This window comes from Rattus norvegicus, chromosome 8, assembly GCF_036323735.1.
Source record: "Rattus norvegicus strain BN/NHsdMcwi chromosome 8, GRCr8, whole genome shotgun sequence".
Lineage (NCBI taxonomy): Eukaryota > Metazoa > Chordata > Mammalia > Rodentia > Muridae > Rattus > Rattus norvegicus.
The window spans coordinates 108,572,295-108,580,508 of NC_086026.1; the positions used below are offsets into that span (position 1 = coordinate 108,572,295).

Below are 8,214 nucleotides of genomic sequence, written 5' to 3' on the forward strand. Positions count from 1 at the left end.
CAAAAGGAGCACCCATACACATTATCAAATAAATAAATCCTAAAAAAAGAGGAGGCGGGGCTGGAGAGATGGCTCAGCGGTTAAGAGCACCCGACTGCTCTTCCAGAGATCATGAGTTCAATTCCCAGCAACCACATGGTGGCTCACAACCATCTGTAAAGAGATCCAATGCCCTCTTCTGGTGTGTCTGAAGACAGCTACAGTGTACTTATATATAATAAATAAATAAATCTTTAAAAAAAAAAAAAAAGAGGAGGCAGAGGAAGAAAAGCTGAGTCAGGCATAGTAGGGCATTGTCTTTATGGTTTCTTGTTTGGTTTGGTTTTTCAACACAGGGTTTCTCTATGTAGTCCTGGCCGTCCTAGAACTCTGTAGACCAAGCTGGTCTCCAACACAGAGACTGAGAGACTGATCCATCTGCCTCTTGCCTCTCAACTACTAGGAGTAAGTCAGGCTGGTACTTGTTTTTAATCCCAGCACAAGACACAGAGGCAGGAGAATCTCTGTGGGTTCAAGGCTAGGCTGACCTCCTTAATAGCCAGAGGTAAGAGACCCTGTCTCAAAAAGAAAAAGGGGGGGGGGGGGAGGCTGAGTTCAGAACACAATTTCCACACTATCGGGCATCCTAACAATAAATGCACAGGGATTCTATTTTATCATACATGGGAGAAGGGGGTGCAAGGATATGGCTCAACAGGTAAGGATACCACCTGTCAAACCTGACAACCTGAGTTCGGCCCTCAAAGCCCACACAGCAGAAGTAAAGCACAGACTCCAGAAAGTTGCCCCGCCCTCCACACAGGTGCTCTGTGTGGCATCCTCTTCTCACCCACAGACACACACATACACAATAAGGAATGCATTAAAAAAGACGGCCAGGCAGCATGCCAAAAGCCTATGTCAGCATATCCCAGAGACTGAGGCACAAGGTATAAGTTCTAGGCCAGCCTTGGATACACATTGAGATCTATCTCAAAGCAATTCAAAGTAACAAGAAACACCTTTAAATTTAAAGTCTCCTTCGTCACCTAAGAGTGGCAGTACACAACCTTTTATCCCCGCACTTTTAAGGCAGAGATAGGCAGGTCTCCCTATTCTGAGTTTGAGGCCAGCCTGGTCTGTCTACATACCAAGCTCCAGGACAGCCAGGGCTGCACAGGTAGACCATTTAATCCCAACTGTGCATCTAATCTAATCCTTGACTTTCCCCAACTCACTACAACCTTTTGAGTCAATTATTTACCCTAGAAACAATCATGGAATATGTGCAAAAACAAATCCACTAGCTAGAACCATTCCAAAAGGCCAGAGTGGAGCCAAGAGTAAGTAGGACTACAGGAAGGCAGACCTTGATTGCAATAAAACAGAAGACCCCTCCCACTGGAAGGATGCCTCTCACAGGTGTACAGGGACATTTTGGATGTTCCAGGAACACAAGCTCTCCTTAGAAAACCAGCCAAAGCAAACCAGGGAATACAAGGAGAAGGGAAGAGAGGGGAGCCAAGCGTCATTGCCTTTCCCCCCTTGCACTTCATGTCTGTTCACTATTTTGCTTCTAAAACTTTACATTTCAACATCTTCCCCTGTATTTCTACTTTGACAATGGACTGGCATACTTCAAATTCTGCTTTCCATTTTCTGAGACAGGGTCACAGAAACCTGGTAGCCCTGGCTAGCCTTTGATCCATAGCAATCCTGCTTCAGCCTCCTGGGTGCTGGGAATTACAGGCATGGACCACTTCTAATTTTTCTATGACCCGTCTTTGCTAACCAACCTGCTGTACAATTTCCAGGATTGACATTTCAGGAAGATCCAGGGAGAAACTCTGAATGATTTGTCTCTTTATACAACATGATTATGCTCTCGAGAAAGCAGTCAGTAGGAACCAGATGATAGGCATTTTCCCCCAAACAGAGTAATGTGTGGTAACTGAAACAAATGATTGAGAAGATTATATACACTACTGCCACAGATACACTTGTGCACACACCCCACACACATACATTCTCTCACACACACACATACGTACATACAATGAAAGGTTCTCACACCTTTGATCCCAGCACACCATTGGCAGAGGGAGATAGATCTCTGTGAGTTTGAGGACAGCCTGGTCTACATAGCAAGTCCAGGCCAACTAGAGCCACACAGTGAAACCCTGTCTCCAAAGAAAGGGACACAGACAACAGAGGAGGCAAAGCGATTAGAGGATATGAAAATAAGGTTTGGGGGGTTGGGTATTTGGCTCAGAGGTAGAGCGCTTGCCTAGCAAGCACAAGGCCCTGGGTTCGGTCCCCAGCTCCGAAAAAAAAAAAAGAAAAAGAAAAAAAAAAAGAAAATAAGGTTTGGATTTTCTTCTGCTAACAAGGCCATGGGCACAGCAGAATGGTACGAATTGCTGATTGCTGTGGTAGTGCACCTGCAATCCCAACACATGGGAAGTGTAGGCAAGGATATACAGCCAGAGCCTACAGATGCAGAAAGATATGATAGAAGACAAGGGAGGGAAGGGCTGAAGAGGGCAGGAGAGAAGGAGAAGAGAGCTGAGAAATTACACCAAGGAGGAACAGAGATGCTAGCAAGCGGGTATGTGAAGAAAATTCAATCCTGATATATTTTAGAAGTGAATTTGAAAGGCTTAAAGAGCTGGGTGTGTAGGTAGAAGGGACAGTGGGGCAAAGAGGGGACTTAAAGATAGATGCACTCCTGTAATTACAACCCTTGAAAGACCAAGGCAGGAAAATCACCAAGAGTTCAAGGCCAGCCTGGGTTCCACAGCAAAAACCAAAACAAACTGTATGGTCACCGAAGTTTTCACTCAAGGATAGAGTGGGGTGAGGAAGACTCCTAATACGAACAGGTTGCTGGGCAGAGAATTACAGGCCTGTAATTCCAGCACTTGGGACACAGACGGATCGGGAGTTTGAAGCCAACTTGGGCTCCAGTAGGCCCTGTCTCAGAGCAAGTAAAAAATAGATTAGGGAATAGAGTCAGTTCTCTATTTAATATTACACACGCGCGCGCGCACACACACGCACACACACACACGGTATAAAACTCCATTCTGCAAGCTTGCTAGTCAAGTGCTCTCTCCACTAAATTAATGCCCAATCCTGACCATATTACACTTAAAATGCCTACAAATGGGACTAAAGGGATGGCTGTTTGCTAAGAGCACCCACTGGTCTTGCAGAGAACCTGGGTCCAGTTTTTTAAGATAGTGTCTCTGTCTGTCTGTGGTCATGCTAGCCTAAAACTCATGTACAACCCAGGTTGGCTCTTGATGATTCTCCTGACTCAGCCCTCCAAGAGTTAGGATTACAGGTATGCATTCATAAACCATCTCTTCACTCACTGTTCCCTCTACTCTACACATAACCAGCTCTTTAACCCTTTCAGATTTACTTCTAAAGTTTACCATCCGCAATTTCCAGACCCAGAAGACCCAATGCCCTTTTCTGGCTTACACTGACAATCTGACATTCACAGGATTCACAAACATACATGTAGGTAAAACACTCACAGCCGTAAAATAAACTTAAAAAAAAAAAAAAAAGGAAAAAGGATGCCTAGAAACAGGGCCAGGGGCCAGAAGGGTAGTTCAACGTTGGAACACTTGCCTGGCAAGAACATGGAACTAGATTCCACCTCCAGAACCACAAAACCTCCATCCAATCCAGATCCGCACCCCAAAAAAGTTAAAAGAAAAATGTATAGTTCTAGATGTAGCTGAAGTTTGATGCTCAGGGCTGGTGATAAAAATCTGAGTCAACGACATGTGATAATATTTAAAGAGGGAAGAAAATGACATCACTCAGGATGCGCACAGGTAAAGAAATGAAGAAGAACAGCCAGGAGGCCCTCGGGGATCTGGGATGTTTTCAACACAAGGTGTGAGGCTGAAACGATGAGGGAAGAAAACCTGAAAAGGCTGAGGCCTAGGAAGTCCCCTGTGACTCTCCTTACAGCGGCTCCACCGAAACTACCTCTTCCTATCTGCCACATATTTATCTAATGTCTATCACTGAAAATTCTGAGGTTCAGAAAGATGGGGTAGAATCCCAGCTCTTTTGATTCTGACTTAGGCCAAAGTCTAGAGCCAAACCAAGATGTCACTTCTGATGCTTGGCCTTTTCATAGTGGGTAGCAGGAGCAACAACTTACAAGGCACATAACTGGGCCGTGGTGGCGCAGCCACTATGGAGGCAGAGGCCACCTTGGTCCACAGGGTGGGTTTCAAGACAGCCAGGGCTACACAGAGAAACCCTGTCTTGGGAGGGGATAAGAAAAAAGGTCATCAGGATTCACGTTTGCTTTCTGTGTAATTTGCTTACATTCACAAGACAAGTTGACCAGGGATCGATCCACCTGCCAAAAAATAAAAACCAAAGCAGGAAAATGGGGCTGGGGATATGAGCCATGGGCATCTCACCCAGTGCGAAGACCTGGGTTCAATCCTCTGCATTCACACACAGAGGGAAGGGAAGCCCAGGCGGAGACAGGACGTGGCCCAGCTGGTACTAAGGTTCTTAACTAGCATGCAGGAAGTTTGATCTCCAGCTCAGCACAAAACCAGGCGTGGCTGACAGGTGAGTGGCGGGATCCCGCAGAGATACAAGAAGCCTGAGCTACACAGTAGTCACAGGCCAGCCTGAGGACAGAGCAATACTCTGTTTCCGCTTTGTTTTGGGGTTTGGTTTTAGTATACAACATGGCTGGGGACACACAAGCTCTGAAGTAAAGCATTTGCCTAATATAAAAAGCTCTGGGTTCGGGGCTGGGGATTTAGCTCGGTGGTAGAGCGCTTACCTAGGAAGCGCAAGGCCCTGGGTTCGGTCCCCAGCCCCAGAAAAAAACAAAAAACAAAAAAACAAAAACACCCCGAGGGTCGAATGCCCTAGTCAATGTGTGAATCACATGGGTAAACTAAAGATGCTTCTTAAATCCTGTGGGCTTTAGTGAATACAATTTCAACTTTACAGTTTCAGATTTTTGCCTTCTGAAACTTGGGCAATAGCCTAATCCAAGCCACTCTGGTCTTTGACACATTATAGACTTTCTACACAGTTCTGCTTTCTGTTTTCTTTAAAAAAAAAAATCCGTGTGTGTGTGTGTGTGTGTGTATGTGTGTTTGTGTGTGTGTGTGTGTGTGTGTGTGTGTGTGTGTGTCCCAGCTAGAAGCCAACCTCAGGTGTCCTTCCTCAAATGCCACACATCTCACACATCTTATTTTTTGAGGTAGGATCTCTCATTGGCCTAGGGTGCCACAATTCTGCTAAGCTAGCAGGTCCACCAGCAAACCCCTGGGATCCGCTTGTGTGCCCCCCTCCCCAGCAATGGGACACAAACAAGTGGATGCCACCCTATCTATTCTGGATGTGCTCTTGTTTGCATAGCAAGCACTTTACAGTTGTTGAGTTCTGTAATCCAAGGACGGACAAGGGAGAAAGAAGCATGAATCAAAGCCAACCTAGTCTGTAGAGTGAGTTCCAGAACACTGTAGGCTAACACCGCAAAATTCTATCTCAAAAGATCGGGGCTGGGGATTTAGCTCAGTGGTAGAGCGCTTACCTAGGAAGCGCGCAAGGCCCTGGGTTCGGTCCCCAGCTCCGAAAAAAAGAACCAAAAAAAAAAAAAAAAAAAAATCCAAAACAGAACAGAAAACCTTACAATAGTACCAAAATACGCAAGTGATAATGAACTCCTGGAAACTCAGACTCCTTGGAGATTTCATTACGAATCACATTCCCAACCATCCATTCAGCACTTCAGAATAAATACTCATCTAATTTAATTATGATGACTTCACCAGACAGTAAGTAACACTGCCCACAAAGATGTTTACAAAAGCACTTGTCACTCCCTTCGGATGTAGCAATGCAGAAAAAAAAAGGAGTATGTTTCCATACTCTTCCTGTGTTTATACTCTGTAACAAGTGACAATTTAAGTGTCGCTTCAGATGGGTTAAATACCAAAGCAAGTCAGGTAACAGGTCCCACCATCTTCAACGTTGTGTAAACTGTGATTCTGATGGGATTCGTAGCACTAATTCACTCCGTACCCAAGACAGGTTTCCAAGTCAGCCTTTGCAGGAGACAAACTACAGAATTCTACAGACAGACTACAGAATCCTACTCTGGCCGCTGTAAGATAACAGGATCCTTCATTAAGCAACTCGAGTTGAGCTTATTGCAACACTAGAGCGGTTCGGAAATAAATTTGCCCCCAATGCCAACCTCCACGAAGGAACAAGCCAGAGCCAGCAAGGATGCTGCAGCGGGCTGCTCTCAAGAGCTCCGGTCCTCCAAGCACTTACAGCGAGGTTAGCTCGGTCTCCCGCAACCTCGGGAGGTGAGTATTCACAGTTCCCGCTTCAGGGTATTTCAGCCAAGGCCGCGCGGGTCGCGTTAGCGGCGGCACCGGGACTCTGACCGGTCCGAAACCGGAGAGCCTGGAATTGCGCCGCGAACGCTGAGCCGAGGCACCTGAGGGTCTACAGCCGCCCGGCGTCCGCAACGACACTGGCTGGGCCGTTCCGCACTCGCGACCTCTGTGGTCGCCCACTGGGCGCCCTCCGCTGCTCCGTGTCCGCCGCCCGAGGCCTGGCGCCGCGTACCTCGGAGCCCGCGCGCCCGCGGCCGAGCCCGGCAGGAAGCGCCCGCCCGAGCCGCCAGCGCCGCAGCCCGCGCCGCCTCCCGCGCTCACCTGCCCCGCGCGCCGCCACCGGCTCCCGATCCCGCAGCGCCGTCAGCAGCTCCCGCAGCCGTGCCCGCCCGGCTCCGGCAACCGCATGCCCGACTCCCAGCCTCCTGCTGCCTTCGGGGCTCAGCGCGACACCCGCCCACCGCCCACGACCATGGCCGGCTCCGTCTCAGCCGCTGCACCGCCCGACGGAGCACGCGCGCGCCACCGCCGTGCCCGCGCGTGCGCGAGTGCGCGCGCGAGCCTCCCGGGCTCTCCTCCCCGCTGCCGGCCCCGCCCACCCTCTAGGGCCAATCCCCGGACGCCCGCCTCCAGGCAGCCCCGCCCACTCACCGTGCAAGGCTCGGCCTGGCCCCGCCCCTCGAAAGGAGGTGCCACCAGCCTCGCCCTGTGCCGCTGACTGTGCCGCGTTCCCACAGCGCTGCCGGCGCGCTTGGGTTGGCTCGTGGAGCACTGCGGTGTCTGCAGCCCCCAGCTCGCCGCCTTCGGGAAAACCTGCACCTCCGGGTTCCGCTTCTCCGCAGACACCCCTTTGTTCCCACAGCCCAGCTGGCCTTCCGTTCCCTGCGATGTGAACGATCATTTAGATTTAAAGAGTCCAGCCTTTGAAACACTTCTGTGTTCGTCTCTGCACCACCGCAGCTGACGTTTGGCTGCCAAACCTTACGCTTAGCCCAGCGCTTTTTTCTCGCCTCTGTCTCCCTTTTGTCGGGAAATTTCATGGCTCTTCCTTTAGTGAGACGCTTGAATTTCACCTACTGTCAGCCAAACCTTGGACCCTGGGGATAGAGCTCAGCGGTAGGGCACTCACATAGGCTAAGAGATCCTGCGTGGGATGCTTGTAGTCTTTTTGTTTACGTATAATAAACCTACTGTAACCTAATGCCACTCTAACAATTCAAGCAAATACTTGAGCAGTCTGAGATAGAATCTACAAGTAGAACGAAAATGAGACAAGGTGGCAAAACAATAGTTTGATTCTGGGAATGTAGCTCAGTGATTAAAAAATAAATAAATAAAGCTCGGTGGGTAATACCTGTAAAGCTCAGCGTTCAGGACCCTAAGGCAGGTCAGGTGCATTGCCAAGCCAGCTAGGTAACTGAGTTGCAGACTAAGCAAGCCTGGATAGCAGGGACTCTGTCTCAAAAAAAAAAAAAAAAAAAAAAAAACAGAGGCTAACCTATTTCGCTTAGGGTGTCTACAAGCAATTTTATGTGGAGCTGGCTTTTGAGGCTTCAGCCCATTGCCAGTGGGACACCAAATGTTTAACCCAACTGTGAAGCCCGGGTCTTTTCAGTTGTCCAGTGAATAGAATTTCCCTGAATATTTAGCGAGCTCACAGCCAGAAAAGTCAGTAAAGAACCTTCACAAGTTGACCCTCAACCCTTGTACCAAGCTTCCTTCCCCTCCACCACAAGGTCACTCTCATGTCCAGGACAGAAGCGAAAGTATCTTGCGCTAGACGAGCGATGGCTTTCTGACCAAGCAGAAAAGGGTTATGAAAACACCT

The 8,214-nt window shown here is 48.7% G+C and overlaps 1 protein-coding gene across 5 annotated transcripts in view; it reads right to left on the reverse strand.

The window, feature by feature from the left end:
* Nucleotides 1–6,846, reverse strand: part of Pik3cb (phosphatidylinositol-4,5-bisphosphate 3-kinase, catalytic subunit beta) — a 105,124-nt gene extending 98,278 nt beyond the window's left edge. For 2 of the 5 annotated variants that reach the window (XR_005487938.2, XM_017595943.3), the window contains exon 1: nucleotides 6,708–6,846. The gene's annotated coding sequence lies outside the window, so the exon portion shown is untranslated. Of the gene's footprint in view, nucleotides 1–6,318; nucleotides 6,457–6,707 lie in introns of those variants that run through there. The other 3 variants (XR_010054039.1, XM_017595947.3, XM_017595946.3) reach the window with 2 other exon arrangements.
* Nucleotides 6,847–8,214: the final 1,368 nt, after the last annotated feature.